Here is a 21,085-nt window from a genome sequence, read left to right on the forward strand (position 1 = left end):
TGTGTTTAAGTTTGATGAAGTACAATTTATCTGGTTTCTCTTTTGTTGCTCATGTGTTTTGTGCCATATCTAAGAATTCATTGCCAAATCTAAACTCATGAAGATTTATCCCTATGTTTTCTTCTAAGAGTTTTATCATTTAGTTCTTATCTTTAGGTTGTTTATCTATTTTTAGTAAATTTTTGTATATAGGATAAGGTAGGGGCCAAACTTCATTCTCTTGCATGTGGAAATCTAGATATCCCAACACTATCTATTGAAGAGATTATTTCTTTATTAAATGGTCTTGGTACCTTTGTCAAAATAAATTGGCCATAAATGTTTGGGTTTACTTCTGGACTCACAAGTCTATTCCATTGGTATATATATTTATTTATTTTTATGCCAGCACCATACCATTTTGATTTCAATGACTTTTAAATCAGAAAATTAAATTTTAAAGAGTGTTTTTAAGTCAGAAAGTGTGAGTACTCTAACTTTGTTCTTCTTTAACAGAGATTGTCTTAGCAACTCAGGGCCCCTTGCAATGCCATATGAATGTGAGTATAGGCTTTCCCATTTCTGCAAAAAAAAAAAAAGCTATTAAGATTTTAATATGAATTACATTGAATCTGTAAATAGCTTTGAGCCATACTGACATCTTAGCAATGTAAATCTTTCCATGAACATGAAATGTCTTTCCATTTATTCAGGTCTTCTTTAACATAGTTCAGAAATGTTTTCTAGTTTTAAATGTACAAGTCTTTTACCTCCTTGGTTAAATTTATTCCTAGTTCCTTTATTCTTTTAGATGCTATTTTAAATGGAATTGCTTTTTTAATTTCCTTTCCAGACTGCTCATTGCTCTTGCATAAAAACACAACTGATTTTTGTGTGTGTGTGTGTGATCTGACCTTGTACTCTGTAACTTTCCTGCATTTGTTTATTAGTTCTGGTAGTTTTCTTGTCCATTATTTGGGATTTTCTATACACAGAATCATGACATCTGTGAAAAAAATAGTTTTACTTATTTCTTTCCAATTTGAATGTCTTGTATTTCTTTTTCTCATCAAATTACTCTAGCCAGAACTTCCAACACAGTGTTGAATAGCAGGGGTGTAAGTGAATATTCTTCTCTTGTTCCTGATATTAGTGGGAAAGTTTTCAGCCTTTTGCCATTGACTATGATATTTGCTATGGGTTTTTCGTAAATGACTTTTTTCGTGTTACAGAAATTTTCTTCTATTCCTAGTTTTCTGGGGGTTTTTATTCTAAAAGAGTGTTGGATATCATCATGTTTTGAGTAGACAACAACTGGAACATAAAATAACTCTTTGCTTGGTCTCTGGTTCTCTTACTGTACTGAAATTTATGTGTCATTGCTCATCTAACAGGAACAAGAATTAGACTTGGCCAGAGGAGGGAATCACTTCAGATTCTGGCTAGTATTTGGTATACAATCTTTGCTGCTGACATGGACAGTTCTGCTTTCTTAGATCGTGATTTATGTCACTTCCGCCTGTGAATCCAGACTATATACATGCCTTGGCCCTGCACTTGGGTCTGGGTCTTTTGACTCATGACAAACACTCTACAGTCTCTCATCTCAGCCCTAACTACTACATTGACATTAAACGCACGCAGAACCCCAGTTTCTACAGTAAATGATTCCTTCCCACCTTCCCCAAGTTGTGGCCCCTTGCTTAGTCCCTCATAATCTACCAAACCTTAAGTCAGCCTTTCAGCGTGTCTTGTCAAACCTCTCTCTCTCTTTCTTTCCCAGGCTTTCTGGGCATTCCTGCTAACTTGATGGTTGTGGTTATCTGCCTTGAGAGCCTTTCTCCACAGAGTTCTCACTGTCACTCACACATCACTACTTCCTACTCTCTTCTTCGGGCTGATCCAATAATAAACCCCAGCCATCTTTGATTTCCATGATTTCTGTAGAGCAGACCACTGGAGGTTTGGGGAGATGGTCTGTGTTCATAGCACAGTAACAACAAAACAGAATCTTAGATTTCATTATTCTTAAAAAATACCCTCAGCTATCTGTGCTGCTTGGGGGTCCAAGTCTCCCACAATATTGCATATGCCCTTCTCTCTTTCATTTCACTGCTCACTTTATTATACAGAAAAGTTTAGCTCTTTTTAAAAAATCTATTCTAAAATAGATTCTGGCAGCCCCATTGCACATCAGCAGACTTATTTTTGTGCTATGTCTCACTCTTTCTTCTTCCCTCCAGCCACAGGAAAAGAGTAGAATAGTACTGATGTTTGCCCCTACTCTTATGAATTAGCCTGGCTCCATTAGAAGAGGAAAAAGGCTACAGTCATCTTGGGTTTTAAATAGCATCCTCTCTCTCTCTCTCTCTCTCTCTCTCTCTCTCTCTCTCACTCTCTCTCTCTCTCTCTCTCTCCCTCTCTCCCCCCCTCTCTCTCACACACACACACAAAATACAGTTTGAATACTTAAATACCTTATACTAAAATATAAGATATTGTATATAATACCCTAATCCCATAGTCTCCAAACTGTGTACAGAGGTGGCTCAGGGCACCACAAGTGAATTCTCAGAGGTGTCATGAGGTATTTTATATTTTTGAGAGAATCAGACACTGTGCAAACTACCAGCTCTAGGTGGTTCATAGTTTCAATATTAGATCATACTACGTTCCTTTTGATAATTTCATATCTTTGCAACGCTGAGTGTTCTGTGGTTGCTTTGATAAAAAAGCAATTAACATTCTAAAATCAGTGTGTAACGAGAAATTAGAATGTTGGGAACCAATCTGATTCCAAGAATTGAGAAGACTTGCAGTGGTCAACTGGTATAGAATCCCATTAGTAAGTAATTACAAATATTTTGGAATAAAATATAAATATTTTTCTTCATAGATATACACACACATACACATGTACATAAATATATATTTATATATAACGTTTTAAAATATTACTAAGTTCTTAAGACATACTTATTAACTTCTTAGGACCTTATGATTTAATAAAAGAATCTACTAAGTATTTCCTTTGGCCTGGGGTGTTGTGAAAAAGACACCATGAAAGTCTGAGGAACTTTGGCTCTACTTTTTTATACATATGACAGCTAAAAGAAACATATTTAACATTCCAAAAAAAGGTAACTAGAGTAACTAATACAAACATCTAGGGAAATCATTACTATAGAAAGCATTAACTTATGAGAACACTTGTAATTAACACTACCTCCTTTTTAATGTAAGTACTTGAAAAACTTTAAAGGGCATTTCCATTTGTGCTGCTATAGCAAAATATCTGAAACTGGGTAATTTATAAATAATAGAAATTTATTTTTTCATCGTTTTTGGAGGCTGCAAAGTCCAAGATCAAGGCATTAGCAGCTTCCTTATCTGGTGACGGCCCAATCTCCCATTCCAGGATGGCACTTTGCTGCGTCCTCCGGTGCAGATGAACATTATCTTTTCACAGGTGGAAAGCAGAAGGGCAAAGGAACAAAAAGCGGTGACAGCTCCCTTGAACTTCTTTAACAAGGAAACTCAACCCATTCATGAGGGATCTGCCCTCATGACTCAGTCACCTCCTACAGGCCCCACCTCTTAACACTATCACATTGGTGGTTAAGTTTCAACTTATGAATTTTTGAGGGGGCACAAACGTTCAAACCATAGCAGGCATAAATCAGGAAAGTCGCTGGAGAAAGTCAAACACTAATGAATAAAACTATTCGGAGAAACAAGCCACTATGGCTAGTTAAATCTTTCTCATTAACTGAATGTTAATGAAAATCTTATGCTAATCATTTTTCTGAAAGTTTAAACAAAAAACATATTGGCCATTTGTCTGTCTTTGTGTGCACATTTTGCTAAATATAATTTAATTTTCTTTTGGTGACAAAGTAACTTACTAAGAGGTCAAATTATTTTCCCAGTGCTAAAACAATAGTGAGTGGCAGAACCAGCATTTGAAACCAGACATTCAGGCTCAAGCACTTGGATGCTGAGCTCCTCTCATTAGCATCAGGATCTTTGGTCTGATCAGCAATTATTTCTGGACCATAGGTGTTAGAGTATTAAACATTGGCTTGAATATCACTTGATTAAAGGACACCCCCCTGGAATTCAGTTTTTGAAAGTACTAGTGGAATTGTAAAAAAAAATAACTGAGCTAGAAGTCAGAGCCTTAGGTTTGAATCCCAGGTCTACCACTTCCTGGCATTTAAACCTTTTTGGTCTCATTACCTTTCCTATAAAGTGGGTTGTTGTTAGAATCAAATGAGACAATACATAAGAGTTCTCTGCACATTGTGAATATTGAGCATTAACATCATTTCTTTTTCTTATTTGACTCTTTCTCCTAGAAGTGGAGTGTAGACAGAAAAAAAAAAAGGCTGGGTATGGTAGCTCATGCCTGTAATCTCAACACTTTGAGAGACTGAGGCAGAAGGATCACTTGAGCTCAGGAGTTCAAGACCAACCTGGGCAACATAGCAAGACCCCATCTCTACAAAAAATAAAAAATTCGCTGCACGTGGTGGCATGCACCTGTAGTCCCAGCAACTTGGGAAGCTGAGTTGGGAGGATCTCTTGAGCCTAGAAGGTCAAGGCTGCAGTAAGCCATGATCATGCTACTCTACTCCAGCCTGGGTGACAAAGTGAGACCCTGTCCCAAAGAAAAAAAAAAAAAAGAAAGAAAAGAAAAATAATAATAAAATAGACAGCCAATTACGACTACTCTATATTATAGTTATTCACATACATTTCCTCCGCTATATTTTCTAAGTCATGCTGTATTTCCCATCACCCCCTGAAGCCATCATGAACCTCTGAGATTCTCATTTGCTGAAGAATAGTGACTCATTCTTAATTTTAAAAAGAATCAGTGGAAAGCATAATTGGGTTAACCCAACAGTTTCTAAAAATACATACCAAGGCAGTCTTTCCCAAAGTGCTAGGGGGGAACATTAATTACATGAGAGATCTATGAGGATCAATATGTTTGAAAAATACCATATATTAGATTCCACCTTTGAAAGTCAGTGTTAATGGGCATATATATTAAATGCTCTGAGAAATACTGCAGGAAAGAAGTTCGTTCAATTTGTTCTACCTCGTCATTTTCGAATTCATTGATCACCCTCCTCCCCACCAACAGATGCTTTTTTACCTAACAGCTATGTTATACTGTTTAAGAGTATGAGCTCTGGAGTCACACTGCTGGGTTCAAATTCTGCCCAGTACAACTGTTGAGCCACGTGACTTGACTTCTCTAATCCTCACCTCTGTCATCCATAAAATGGAAATAATACTAATAAAACTTTTAAAACTTGTGAGTATTGGATAAGAAAATGCATGTAAAACACATACTAAATGTTCAATAAATTTAGGTAAAGTTGTTAACATTCCTCAAAATGAGTGTTCGTAGACTATAATTTGAAAATGCCATCATAAGTAATCAGATAAAAGCACAAAAACGCATATACAAGTAATTGCTGAGGGTCTATTAAGTGCTACTGAAAACATGAAATTTATTGTTAGCCTTCCAGGTAGCATATGTCTGTGAAAAGGAAGGAGACTATTTGCAGTCTTGGCAATTCGAGTTTTCATTCAGTTAGGAAGGACCAGGCAGCTGCTGTGGCCATTGCTGGGATCTGCTGGTGTCTCTGTAGATGTTTGCAGGCACACAGATGGTTCACAGGACAAAGGAAAAGCTGCTGCTCAAAGACAGATAAAGGAAAGGCAGAGAGAGAAGGGAGTGCTGACTGCTGCCGCTCCTCTTAACCCAATCAGTGGAAGGGAACACCTGTATCTCCATTAATTCAGTCCCCTTCCTTAGCTCATGGAGAGAAAAGACGCTCTTCTTGGGAGGTACTATTGTCAAAGAAAGAGAAATCATATTCTCTATCTTTAAACACACAGTAGAGAATTATGTAGTAAAAACAAAAACTGATATTCTTCTAAAATACAGGGTTAGGTAAAATCATAAAAGAAGACAGTACAGAGTAATACAGCAGGCTTCTTTTAGGTTGGTGGGTTAGAAAATTCCTAAGGAGAAATTAAACAACTAATCTTGCTGCTGTTCATATATTCGTATGACCATTACTTTTCCATACAGCAAAGTATTTTACATGCTACTGAAGAACTTTAACTACAAAAACATCACTTCAATGTAATTAATAACAATTTCTTCACATGTACACAATGGGAAAATGGAAGATTTTCTCTATGTTAATGTACAGTTGGCAAACAAATAGTTGTACTTGACTCTAATAATCAAATAGACTTTTTGTCTTAAACAAAATGAAATATTATATTTTCTACAATGTACTTTGGCTACATGCTTCTGTATGATTCAGCTGTCTCTTCAATGTGTTAGTCACACAATTTATACCTGGATAAAGTTGTATGGCTCATCAAGAAATCTTTATGTGACACAGAGTTACGTAAGTAGGCTGCCTGGTATATTACTTCTTTTCTGAGTGTGATGATGAGCATTTGATTCATTTGTTCATGTCTCTCTAAGGATGATTTATCAATGTCAATGACACTTAGAGATCTGAGAGCAATTAATGTTGCTTCAAGTAAATATGGCAGCCCTACTATAGGGATCCAGGGAAAATATTGCTTCTTATATGGCTAAGTTCACTTAGTTTGTGACTGAAACACTAACAAGTCAACCTCACAAGCTTGTTGTATTTTTTGTAAGCAAACTGGAGAAACTCTGTGGAGTACACAAAAAGTATCCCTCAGTTCAAATGTTACATTTGTATAAATCAATTAGCACAGCCAAGAAAAGTAATGTAAGCCTGAACTCTTGGTTTTTTCCTTTTTTCTTGCGTGCAATAGCAGTTTGGTGTTTTATTCTGACGTTCAAAGCATCTTAAATTAGAAACTACTGTTTATGTGCAAATTAGCATATGTAATTTTAACCGTGGCATCTTTCTTAATTCATCAATATAATCAGATATTATGCCATCCTCTGATAGTTCTCCCTTGAATCAGGTCAGTCTCAAAACGTTGCTCTTGCAAAGTAGCTGCAGAAATGAAGCCAGCTCCTTCAGCAGGATCCGTTTGGCTGCCCAGCCTCACTGATGTGAGGGAAGGGAAAAACAGGCCGTAAAGAAGCCTCTCCCAGTGGGAGGGGCTCGTGAGTTGATAGGTACAACCTCACAATGTTAGAAATTGGAATTTGTTGAGATTACAGGTGAGGAGATAGTGCTTATGTTGATTTTTTTTCTTGGAAGTTAGTGCTGCATGCAATCAGTCATGGATGTATCTTGGTACTTATTCAATTGTCACTGAAAACAATGTGTTCTTATTGCATTCGTCTGGTCAGAAGGAGATTTTTCAGTGGGCACTTTTGCTAGGGCTGAAGAAATATGAATAATGTCTTTCACTGTCCCAGAAATACCAATATATTTTGTTTCTTGGTCTTTTCTTATCTGTTATTCTCTTTCCTTTTTACCTTTTTGTTTTGTTTTAAAAACTCTCAAGGTATTTCTGGGTGGAGGAAAGTTGACTCCATGCAGAAATCAAAATATATCACTCTGAATTTCCAAGGCAATTGCATTTCTCTGTAGGCAAATACCTAGAAGTCAGGTTTCTTTGACAATTAAAAAAATAATAATGGGTAAAAACATTCAAATAGCATAAAGGGCTTCTGTGGCACTGTGTTCTGTGTTGTTGCAGCATATTAATACAGAACTCTTCAGAGTCTTAATTCACTTCAGCAGCCCCTGTAAAAACTCATGCCAGAGAGTGGGAGAGAAGGTTGGCAGCCAGAGGACTAGAAGCCAAATGGTTCCTCACTGGCAGTGGCATCTGGATAGGAGGTTGGCCTGCCTCCGGGACTCTTGGCCAACAGCACTGTTGTCTATACAGACGGCTGTGTATCTGTTCAAGAGTCCAACAACTGTGTGTGTGTGTATTTTGGTAAGCTATTATTTCTGGGCCAAAGATTTCCATGGCATTTTTGCATCTGTTGGCACCAATTCTATATTTGGCTCCCTTCATTCCCACCCGCTGCTACTTTTTAGTTTTCCGATCAAAAACATTGCACATAAATGGAAATGTATTAAGAGGAGAAAAAATATTTTTAAAGATTTTTCTTAAACCCAACAAAGCATATATAGATGTGACATTGACACTATTCCAGATGGGACGTTTTCCTTTCCACAAGCTATGAATAATGTTGAAATTCTAATCTCAGTGCAAAAATTTTCTTGATCCTTTAGATAGAATCTAATTATAGAATTATCAGAAATTACTTTAATCAGAAATTTAAGGAACCATTAAGAACCGCAAAGTCAAGCTACTCTTTCAAGGTTTCCAGAGGAGTAATCATTTTACAATTTTATAGAATACAGTTAATGCGACATGATACCAGGAGTTGCCAAACATCCAATCAACTGGCTTGTCAAAATCCTTCTTTACTGTACAAGGTTACAACCTCTTAGCCTTTTAAGGTTCTACTATCCCAAACTTACTTGTGTTGAGGATATTTCCACACTAATTCAATTCACCTAACATCTCTTGGTTGGTCCCTTTATGTAAAATGCTGGGGGATGCAAAATTGAATAAGATGTCTGCCTCAAAGAGTTCTTTTTTAATGAAGAAAACTGAGAACATAGTTGTCAACAAGTAACAAGAACATCAGAAAAAAAGACATAAAAGTCAACAGAGGTCCAAAGTACAATGCAGCACATACCAGGAATGTGGAAATAAGGAAATGAACTCCATTTTTATGTGCATCTTATGGAAAAATTTTAGTTGAGATTAGTGTTTTAAAACTGGAAGGGTCCATGGGAATCGTGTAATTCTGAATCTCTCCTCTACATTTTATTGATGAGGATAACTTATTTGGTCATGGTCTCAAAGTGATTAATACTAGGACACAGGTCCAGTTCTGTCTCAATGCTACTCCTCTTGGTTCTAGAGTTAAAACATACTTAAAATGAAATTTGCAGGAAAATCTTTTAAATACCATGGCATAATTTCATGGAATAATAATAAACAGTAAACCACAACTAGGGAATGACTATGTGATGTAAATGAGAAATGGAATAGAGTTCCTGCAATCACAGACAGTTCTCTTTGGCTAGAGTGGCTAGAGCGGGACTCCTAGAAAGATCACTCAAAATTGACTTATAGAGGGCCAGGAGGTCACACCTGTAATCCCAGCACTTTGGGAGGCCAAGGTGGATGGATCACCTAAGGTCAGGAGTTTCAGACCAGCCTGACCAACATGGCGAAACCCCATCTCTACTAAAAATACAAAACCAACCGAGCGTGGTGGTGCATGCCTGTAATCCCAGCTACTTGGGAGGCTGAGGCAGGAGAATTGCTTCAACCCAGGAAGCGAAAGTTGCGGTGAATTGCGCTTTTGCCATTGCACTCCAGACTGGGTGACAGAGCAAGATAAAATAATCTTCTGCTCTAATTCAGCATATCAAGTGCCATGTCTATAGAAACAGAATATTCCTATTGTATTTCTCATTGACGGGTTAATAAATTAGATTTTTAGGCTTCTGCATCAACCTTGTGCACTTAATTAATATGAGTTCATTCCTAAAAGATCTGTTCTTAATCAGGCTAACATTAGGCTTCTGCGTGTTTATGATGAGGGTCACAGTTTAACGCCTTGCTTCTCAAAGTCCTCAGGCCAGCAGCATCAGTATCACTAGGTAGCCTGTTGGAAATGCAGAATAGACCTACTAAATCAAGAATTTATAGTCTAACAAGATCCCAGACAAGTTGTATGTATTTGTCCCGGGTATTTCTAAAATTTGAGAAACACTACTTTTGAGCAGGAACAAGCAAAATTTTTCTGGAGAAGACTGAATAGTAAATATTTTAGGTTTTGTAGAATATATGGTCTTTGTTGCAACTACTTAACTCTGCTGTTTTAGTACAAAAGCAGCCACAGACAACATGGAAACCAATGAGCATGGCTATGTCCCAATACAACTATATATGGACACTGAACTTTGAATTTCATATAATATTTATATTGCAAAATATTTTTTTAACCACTTAAAAACCTTTCTTAACTTGCAAGTCCTTACAACAGTAGAGGGCAAGCCAAATGATCCTACTGGTAATAGTTTGCCCCTGCTTTGCTCTGGACCAGAGAAAACTCCCTTAGGGTCAAGTCGTCCTGAAGCCAGGCATTCCCTATTGACCCATCCCCAATTCCCATGTGCCAAGTGAGACTTTTCTTCTTTAAATTTTCAGAGATGGGCTCAGTGCAATGGCTCACCCTTATAATTGCAACACTTTGGGAAACTGAGGCAGGAGGATTGCTTGAGCTCAGTTCAAGACTGGCCTGGTTAACATAGCGATGCCTCATCTCTATGAAAACTGAAAAAAAAAAAAAAAAGTGTGGTGGTGCACACCTGTAGTCCCAGATACTTAAGAAGCTGAGCTGGGAGGATCACCTGAGCCTGGGAGATCAAGTCTGCAGTGAGCCGTGATCATACCAACACACTCCAGACTGGGTGACAGAGTAAGATCCTATCTCAAAATAAATAAATTTTCAGAGATAGAATACCTTTTTTGTTTTTGTCAAATTAGATAAAGTATAATTCATTACTTTTAAATAATTAAACATTTAAATTAAGATATTATAGGACTGCAGGAATTCTGGACTATAGATACAGAACTTGATAGAGAATGAGCTGATTCTCTGGGAACTGTAACATAATTTGGAATATCAATGTTCTAGTCAAACAAGCAATTTCCGCTTTGTTTCATGTGGTTACCTGGGTTCTCTGACCACAAGCAGCAATGAAGAAGTGATAGACCAATGAACCCTACTACAACCATAGACTCATGTGCACCAAGGATGAGCAAAGTTTAGGTAACAAAGTGCAGAAAGAAGCAGGCATAGACTACCTACTACCTAATTTTTAATCCATGTTTATACGTCCCAAATGGCAGGAATATTTGGTCTCTTAACTCCCTGCCACCATTTGTGCAGCAGGATATCCACTTGGAAGCAGACCACAATCACCAGTCAGCCCTGCCACCACCTAGTTCATCTGTCAGCCACAGAAATGTTTTGGCCACCACCACTGGGTTTATTTTTTCCAGTGAGATAAGGCAACTGACCCTGCAATTCTAATGAGTGGTATAAAGTAAGCTGATGGATTCTGAATATCATTCTTATTGTCTAAATTATTACATCTTTTTCTCTTCAACTGGATTAACTAACAACAAAAAAAGTGTTTCAATCATGATACGTTAAGTAACAAGTTTAGATAACTATAAGGCTCCCATATGTGATATAAGTTTCTAGACATCCATTTCACATTAATAGTTCTGTCATCTAAAGGAATGTTTACTGTTTTTATTGTCATGACACAAATTTCTAATTTTATGTGTTTATCCCCAGTTCTAAAGTTTGAAGACACACACATAATCACCTGAAGAACTTTTCTTTTCTTTCCTTTTTTTTTTTTTTTTTGAGACAGTCTCGCTCTGTAGCACAGGGTAGAATGCAGTGGCGTGATCTCGGCTCACCGCAACCTCCACCACCTGGGTTCAAGCAGTTCTCCTGCCTCAGTCTCTCAAGGTAGCTGGGATTACAAGTGTGCCACCACGTCCAGCTAATTTTTGTATTTTTAGTAAAGGGGTTTCGCTGTGATGGACAGGCTGTTCTTGAACTCCTGGCCTCATGTGATCTTCTTGCCTCAACCTCCCAAAGTGCTGGGATTACAGGCATGAGCCACTGCACCTGGCCCAGGAACTTTTTAAACATGCCCGTGAGCAAGGGGCTCCCCAAAAGGAATAGAATCAGAGTACCTGGTGGTGAGTCCTGGCATCTCTATTTTAGAAAAAAGTTTACCTCGCTTGACCAGTTGCAACTTTTGTGCCTCTAAGAAGTATCTGAATAGCTTAGAATAGCACCTTGGGATATCTACTACCCTGGGATATTACTAATCTTAGTTTTTACTTAGGAATAAGTGAGTATAATCTTGTTTTGCTTTTTAAATTTCATTGTTATTTTGGAGTCTGTGGAGAAAAAAAAATTTTAATTGGTGTTAAAGCAATTCATCATATGAAACAGAATATGAGAATAATTTGACTATTCAAATTTCAAACTGTTGTGTTAATAGTAATTAAATTGTTAATCATTGAGCCATGTCTATGCCAGGCACTGTGCTAGGGTGCTTTACATACATTATCTCATTTAACCTTCACAGTAACCGCATAAATACAAGTTGGAAATGCTCTCGCTTTACACTGGAAAAATGGAAAGCTCAGACAGATTAAGTAACTTATCCAAACTCACAGCTAGTTAGCGGGACCACAATTTGAATGTAGGTCTTTAGGATTGCAAAAATCCACAATTTTAATCTCTCCATATGTAATTCAAGAATCCAAAAGAACCACAGTTAAGGCAAATAGCTTCTTTGACTATGACCAAAAAAAAATAATAAATTTAAAAATCAAATAAAATAAATTGGGTTCCTTTCATTACTGACACTTTGCTTGCCTGTGCACACAACTCGACTCTTGGTTAATCACCAATTAGCTCAAACAGGTTAATCACCTCTTGACCAATCTGTTTGAAACTGGTCAATTCAGTAGAAACAATCAAGCTGGCAGCAGTTTTGAATAGCTGCCTCAGGAAAATGGTTCCTTCAGTTCTGGATTGAGACATGGGGTTGGGATAACTCACACTGCCAATGTTTCCAGGGAAAATATCCAATGCAAGGAGGGGGGAAAAAACAATTAAAACTAAAAAACGAGGGAACATCACATATCTATATGTTTGTGACTATGTTTTTTAGCATAAATATTCCTCAATAGTTATTGTACATACATGTAAATGGGTATAATGAATATATGTATGTGGATATGTATACACACACACACACACACACAGATTACCAGCAGGTGAGCATAAATTAAACCAAGTGTGAATCCTGTTATTTTTTAGTCTTTCTTCCACACCTGGTGAATTTAAACCCCTATAGGTCATCTTGTCAAAATACAATTTAGTTCTGAAATAAAAGAACGGAAACAAACACAATCCATTAAAACTCACTGCCAATGTTGCCAGATAACTACAAAAAAATAGAGTGTCTCAGGCAGAAATATCAATAACTTTAATGCGTGCGATTTGTTAACAGGGAAGAAAACAAGCAAACTTGCTCTCCGCTGACTGTCACTAATATTTATTCGTCCAGTGACTGTTAATCAAACCAAGTTTACAGTCCCGTACAGCACCTGTCACAGGTGCTGATCATTAATCAGCTATTACAGCAGTTTATTCTGCTGCTGACAACTCGCAATTTTCCACTGATTCAGCTAGTTTGTCAGGTGGGAATTATGGCATAGCGCATGTGACAAAACACATCACCCTTTTTTTTTGCATTTTCAGGCTTCTCTCTCCTGCTTTCTCCCCCTTTTTAGACAAACAATATCTGGGAACTCAGAAGTAATAAGGCGGAATGCATAATTAATTACCCAGCTTGCTCTAATTAGGGATGAATAAGTTGTGTCCCTCTCATCATCACAAATGTGGTGATGGGTAATACCAGTTTATGCTGTATTAACTGCAAATATGCAATCCTTCTGAGAGCACTTTTGTTGATGAATTTGATGAATGTGACAATAATTAGCAGAGACAGATGAGAGCTAAATTACTACTGACAATGTAATGCTATCCTGCTCGAGGGCCTGGGAACGTGGCAGGATAACATGGCAGGGACCTGGGCCTCATTTCTAATTAATAGTCTTTTTTTCTTTTTCTTTTTTTTTTTCTTTTTTTTTTTTTTCTTTTTGCCAGTGGGGGAAAAAAGGAGTAACGGTAATTGTTTTCGTCAAAGGCTGCAGGGAGTTATCAGGGTAATAAAGTTAATTAGCAGAACAAACATCCTTTCAGGGCCTTACCAGTCTGAGGAAAAGAGGGTAATTCAGACTGCAGAAAGATATGACTAGATGGGATGATAAGAAAAGAAATTTTACACAGGAGGCCAACAGAGAAGAATGATTTTCTCCCTTCATTTATTTGGCTTGATGCATGGAAAGAAATTAGACAGCCTCTTCTTTCAGGTCACAAAGTTGCTCATGTAAAGGACTTTGTTGTTATAATTTTGAGTTTGGGAAATAAAGTTAGCTTAGATAAACTCCACTGTTTACTTCGTTCTTTTCTAGGTGGTGATAGGTTTGTTCAATTTTATCTTTATTCAAGTGGCATTTTCCTAATGTCCCAGGCATAGGAGTTCTAATATTTGCCAAAGAGAACATTTGGCTGCACTTTGTCTTCCAGAAATCTGTTTTGTTCTCTGAATCTTTTGGAAAAAGTAAGAAATTGCTCAGCAATTTCCACGAAGTAGTACTCTTTATTTTCCTGTGTAAATTTAAAAACTAAAATGAGATTTTTAAATGTATGTTATCTAATTCTATTTTTGTAACCTCAAAAGTCATCTTTATTAAAATATGGCAATATTATTTTTCATTTCTGTCTCAGCATTTTAGATATATGAGTCATCAACCAAAAAGGTGCATAGTTCAATGAATCTCAGTTTTGCATGTAGCTGTATTCAGTTTGGTCACATTGCTTAACATAAGTAGATACAACATAATGGGAAAACATCCACCAGACATTCTGAAGACTTTGCAGGTTTATTTTTTCCTGTGAAGATCATAAGTGGTTGGCCGCCTTCAAACATCATACACCTGAAATGACTGTTTAGTATTAAGTAAATAACACTAGGATAAAAGCCTGAAGCTTCTAAAATAATATCCATAAGAAAGTGTCTAGTATTTTTATTCCTTTTAGGTACATTTCCAAAAATTTTCATTTTATGCTTCATAAATCATTACATAAGTTCTACATATTTCCAGGCATATAAATGTGCACGCATTCATTTGTTGTTAGAGCTAAATGAAACACATTTCACATGACTCTGTGCTTAATTATAAGTTAAGAACATAAGGAGTTAAGTGGTGAATTTCTACTTTTGTGTTTGACAGTATGGCACCAGGCTGACTTTTCAAAAGAATCCTATATGGATAGACTTCCATGAAAAATGGGTGAAATTTCTAACAAAATGGCTTTTATTCCTAACATCCATATTACTAAGTAATGTACTAGTCCCTAAGGACAAAAGTAGTATGGAGGACATAACATTGAACTGACTGAGTTCTTTACTGGCTGTGCTACCACATGTGTATGATTTCCATTGTCCTGTCATGTCCCTTATCATTGATTTGCTCATCTATAAAACTGGTTACCCTGCCCTGCCAACCTGATAGGATTGCTATTGAGCATACACACAAACACACACACGCACACACACACACACACACACACACACTGCTATGTTTTACCTTGTATCCTTAGCAGCATTTTTAATTTTTTGCCATATAATCAAACTTTATCTTTAAGTAGGAAAATTCTAGAACTAAAAGAAGCATTCCATGCTACTTTCCAACAACGTGTAACATTTTAAAACAAGTTCACTTACCGAAAGGGAGACAAACTATGAAAGAAGTAACACAAAAACACAAATGCAAAATTGCTTTTTTCTAGAAATGGTCTAAACTTTTTATTGTGAGAGAAAGAATAACAGGGAACACATTTGTTTGTTTCCTTTGGGACCTAGGACAAATATATTGAATATTCTGGTCCTTTCCCCTCTAGCCACTACTTCCTTCATTGGACTGCAAGGTTTTCCTGTTTGGAAAAGTAATGGAGTCCAGTCAACTTCATTGATCTCCAAGGACTATCAAAATTATAAAACTTGCCGTGGAGCTCTGACATGCCAGAAGCCGCTAGAAAAAGAAGTTTGACATTCAGAAACTTACCAAGAGGTTCTACTCTTTGGATAGAGACCAAAATAATACTTTGAAGTAAGTAGTAATTTCCAATATTAGCCCACTGGGTGAGCTAAAAATGCCTTAGTTAGATTTGCCAGAATTAGAGATTAGATTTGTTAGAATTAGGGGTTCACTAATTAGATGCCCTAGGCACTAGCCATATGTACTATTGGTATTATTATGAATCTTTAGGAATTTAATTCTTTCTTTGCCTTTTTTACTCTGAATTCCTAAGTCATTATTTTAAAGAGTATTTTGACCAATACCCGGTTTATAAGGGTCCTGGGGCATTTTTGCTTCTTGTATGAGTTCAGAGGAGTGTTAGTTGGCTAACTAATTACAAGGGACTAAAAATAAACCATGGTTTATTATTTTCCAATTTTGAATTACAAAATTATTTAAATGTCTGTAATCGAAGTGCTACATCACTGTGTAATGAAATTACAATACTGCTTAATGACATTAGGAAACTGCATGCAAAAAAATATTTGTACACAAGGTGGTGATGTTAGCAACCAACTACAGTACTTTTATTCTGCTAAAAACCACAATAAATAACAACAGATTACTTTCCCTAAGTGATCCCCAAAGGGCACGTTTAGTTGTTCATATAATGATGGCATGTAAGGACACAAAGCCACATGGAAAACCTGTCAGCATATGTCATTAGAGTAGCAGAGAAAAAAGAGGAAAAACGACAAATCACGAAATAGAGAATAACTGCTAAAGAGTAAAATTATGTTTACAAGTAGTAAAGATTCAAGAATTCAGCCCTTAATACATAAGTTTCTACTGACTCCTATTTAGATATGTATGTCCAAAGAGCTACATTCTAAGTGTAAAATTGTCTCTGTAGCTCTAATAAAATATACCTACTTTCCAGACAGCTTTCTGTCTGAAAACTTTTGCCTCCCAAGCTTCCCCCTGCCTTTACAGATAGGTTTCCTGATCCCAGTCCTAACTACAATCTTGGTCCACTGAGGACAGCATCTTTCCCTCTATTCATGTTCCTTGTGCGCAAATTCAAGTTTTTATGTTTTTATTAGTATAATTCAGAGCAATTAAAAATCAAAGATGTGAAAATAATTCATAAACATTATTTCTCATGAAATATTTGACCTTATCAATTCTAAAATAGAAACTAATACATGCCAACATTAAAACCAGTTCATATTTCTTGTAAAGTGGTACATTAATAATGACCTCTCAGGCGTAAGTAATTAATTTTATTATATTTATCCCCAAAATTCATGTATTTGCTATAGTGAAATGTTTTTATTCTCAGATACTTTTTTAAAGTAAATGATGTCATCAGCAGGAACACAGAACTTGTTGGCTACAAGGTAGAAAGCATATGTGCCATGAACCAAAAAGGTAGGAAGGTGTATTTTCAATTTTAAGATTCTTCTCTTAAGATGAAAAGAGCTGCAATTGTTTTTGTAAGTAAGAAAGCAAAATATCTGTTCTTGAATTATCTAAGGATGAGTCAGAAACTTAAAGCCAAAGAAAAGTAATAAATAATGACAACAGATGTTTGTAAACCTGTGCTCCCCTGTTCAGTGTTTGTATGTGTTGTTTTGCCTTGATGTGCTGTCAGCAGCCTCTCACCTGGGAGTAGTGATATCTTATCAAAGCCCAAACAGTTCCTCTTCACAACAGACAGATAATAGTCCCTTTCAATTTATCATACTGGAAGTCTAAAAGAACCATGGGAACGATTGGTCAGGTGACAGCTTGATGGACAGTTTGACAGCCCTTAAAGCATCATGGGAAATGGTTGTCACCTGATTTTCAGAGCGACCAGAGAGATAACCTTCAGAATGATGAGGGAAACAAAAATCTGAATATGTGTATAAGATCCAGTGGCAGCCTCAGTGCTCACTTAAGTGATAATAGGTGTGAATTTAGATGACTCAAAATGTTGTTATCAAACCTGAGGGGTTTTCCAAGTCCAGAAGTGCCCATCATCTCTTTAGATGCCTTTTACATTTTTATTCAAATGTCATTTCAAAAATATATACATAATATAGGGCTTTCATTTTAAAGAGACACAGTCAAACGTACTAAATATTTAACCACATGTTAAATATATTAGCTGACCATTAATATTCTCCGGATTTCAAGTCTGCTTTCTTTTTGACAAACTCCTTGTACACCATATCCTAAATATAGTTTGCATACTGCAGTACTGATTAAGAAAGCTATTATAGACAAATCATGTAGATCAAATTTTACAGATGGGACTCAGACTCATGAAGACCGGTGTAGTGTTAGTGCAAAAAAACAAAATAAAAGAAATAAATTTGAAGATCTCAGGCACAAAAACCTTTGAATCTATATTAATTCACTCATGCAGCCAACAAACATAAATTGAGCACTTACTACATGCAAGGGTCTCTGCTGGACATATAAAGACGAGAAAAATAAAAGCCCAGTTTTCAACAGCTCACAGCTGGTGATGGCAAAAGAAATCATCAGTCCAAATCCACTGCCTTTTAATTGGTAAGGCTTACACACAACTGCTGACAACAGCGTCCCTTCCGTATTTTCTCTTGTATATTGTATATGCTGTTTACAATAGTTTTGTGGTCTGACCTAAAGACATACTCCCTGGAAATTGGGATTCCACAGGAAAAAAATAATAAGGATTCAGTGTTTATACATTTATTGAGTGCACTCCAACTTTGAAGAATGATTTCAGAAACGGTAAGGAAGTAAAGAGACTTGAGATGAAGTTCCCACAATTGAGTAGGACCCTAAACCTCACAAACTCTCTGTTCCTTAGATATTTGAGCTACTTTTTTTTCCAGAGCATACACTCAAAAACTTAATTTTAAAATCATATTGAATATACAGAAAATCTAGAATAATACAAAAAACTCCTTTATACTTTTATTTCAAAATTTATTAATCATTAACATTTTATCACATTTGTTTTTATCATTCCAGTTCTCTCTCTCCTTCTTTCCTTCCCTTATCCCCATTTAGCTATCTATATATTTTCCAGTAATGTTAATAGGGAGAAATGTGAACAGATTTGTATCTAATTTGTCTTTATACTTCTTCACAAAGCCTGGCAACTGCCTTGTATATATGTAATAAATATTTATGAATGAATGAATGATGAATAATATTCAACCTAGATCTTGTATTTGATCTTTTAGACTTGTGTTTATACATACATATAAAATGTACTTATTATTTTTCTAAACATATGTAATATTTCATAAAATACTAATCTACTCTCCAAAACTGTGTCTGATCAATGGGTCTAATAAACAAATAACATAAAAATTTTTTTTATTGCAGCAGGAATGTCAAGTGACTTCCCAGTGAAAGTAAAAGATAAAAGCTTTAGGTGCTGCTGGCTCTTTGTCCTGCTCTGGGACAACTATAGATGCTGGCCAAACAAAAAAAAAAGCAAGGATTTAAAACAGAAACTGTCTTTCTGAAAAACACTCTAGCACCATTGTTGAAATTGGTACCATTTGGCTGCTTGACACTTTTGGGGTAACACTCTGCTTTCACAAATTTTGATGCTTTGGACTCACATTCCAACCTGATTTTTCAAATCTAGTTGTGCTAAAGCCAGACAAGACAGACAAATAGTGAGAGCACCCTCCATATTTTCCAGGGAACTGAAAAAGAGCCAGTAAATAATTTAAATAACTCTTACCAACAAAATATTCTACGTGTAATTCTTCACACGAAGACACATTATTTGGAAAAATATGAATCTGAAGTTTGCAAATGAAAAACAAAATGCTTTTGAGTACCATATGCAAATTTAAATACTTGGAGAGTGATAAAAACACATTGTGCTTATTTCAAATTGGGAGGGCAAGATGTGGGAGGGAGATGTGTCATAATTGATACATGGACAAGGTCCAAGATGCTACAGAACAACTGAATTCAGAATCATTTCTGAATCAGAGCTGTGGTTTAAAATGCTTTTCCTTTCCTTGTTGAAATAAACCCATGGAACATCAAGTTATAACAAGTCCCAGATGTAGTCCCTAGTTCACCTGATATGAATTAAGTTTCATTGTTAACAACTAATGTCCTTATTTAAGCCAACGAAATAAGCTAAATATAAAGCCAGCACCAAGCCTCATAACATGTTTCATAGTAATGCCAAAATCTGTGGTCTGGAAACTTAGAATAAATACTAAATGCTAAATTTTCAATCAGACACACATTTTTCAGAAAAAAAAAAATCAGACAAAAAATTCCACAAAAAGAAAAAAAAAAAAAAGCATTAGTTAATTCATAAAACCATACGACTTGAAAAATATTATATGCACTTTTCCATTATGCATTTAAAAATATAAGGTCAGCTTGACGGTTAAGCAGCATTTTGGAGGGCATAAAAGTCTTATATTATTGGCTAATGTAAGTTATATGAATTGCGGACTTTTTAAGCACCATGTATACTTAGAGTGTATAAAGTTGGGGATCTTTTGATTCAAAGCATGTAAGTTCTACTGTTTAGATTCTTCCACTAAGGTATAACAGAGTCTCCATGTGAGACACAAAGGAAACCGTGTGTCTTGTGACTCAGATTAGGGTTTTTAAGTTATTTATATTAACACTCTTCTGTCAAGGCATGTACACTATTCTTTAAATGTGGGAAATTCTGGATTAATTTCTCTTATTTTTCTGATTTCATCTTTCCAAATTTGGTAAGTCTTGGTATTCTAAACACAAAAAGCTTTTCGTTAGGTATCTTATTTTATATAAATTTTTTGTCATTTAATTACTTTTAATGATTAAACAACATGTCGCTTACACAATTAGAAAATGGTGTTAAGGTTTTGAAATCTTCTGAACTTGTCATATTTATTCCATACCTTTCTAGTAAACTGGAGGCTTGTCAGAGTAGTGAATAAATGAGTATGCTGTTTTCTTTAAAAAAAAAAAAAAAAAAAAAAAGGTATTTAGAAATCCATCTGATTTCTTCAATGCCAAAAAGTAACCATTGAGAACCATTAAGAATTATACCTGAGGCTTAATACCTAGGCGATGAAATGATCTGTGCAACAAACCCCATGACACAACTTTTCCTATATAACAAATCTGCACATTGTACCCATAAACCTAAAATAAAAGTTAAAAAAAAAATGTTACCCTGTTGTTACAGCTTTTATGACTTCTTTACAGCTAAAAATGTTTGTTGTCATAAAAATATGAAAATTGAGAAAAACAGGGGGCTATGACAGGATATCTCACTAATACTATTTTAAACATTTGCTATTACATTATTTAAGCTAATTGGATA

General features: G+C 35.9%; 1 protein-coding gene across 2 annotated transcripts in view; it reads left to right on the plus strand.

Moving 5' to 3' along the window:
* Nucleotides 1–21,085, plus strand: part of LOC114676301 (uncharacterized) — a 778,104-nt gene that overhangs the window by 585,057 nt on the left and 171,962 nt on the right. Inside the window, exon 5 of one of the 2 annotated variants that reach the window (XM_077991695.1) lies at nucleotides 15,632–17,821. The exons of the other annotated variant lie outside the window; for it this stretch is intronic. The gene's annotated coding sequence lies outside the window, so the exon portion shown is untranslated. Of the gene's footprint in view, nucleotides 1–15,631; nucleotides 17,822–21,085 lie in introns of those variants that run through there. 2 annotated transcript variants of the gene reach the window in all.

Source organism: Macaca mulatta, chromosome 2 (assembly GCF_049350105.2).
Source record: "Macaca mulatta isolate MMU2019108-1 chromosome 2, T2T-MMU8v2.0, whole genome shotgun sequence".
NCBI classification, from domain to species: Eukaryota; Metazoa; Chordata; class Mammalia; order Primates; family Cercopithecidae; genus Macaca; species Macaca mulatta.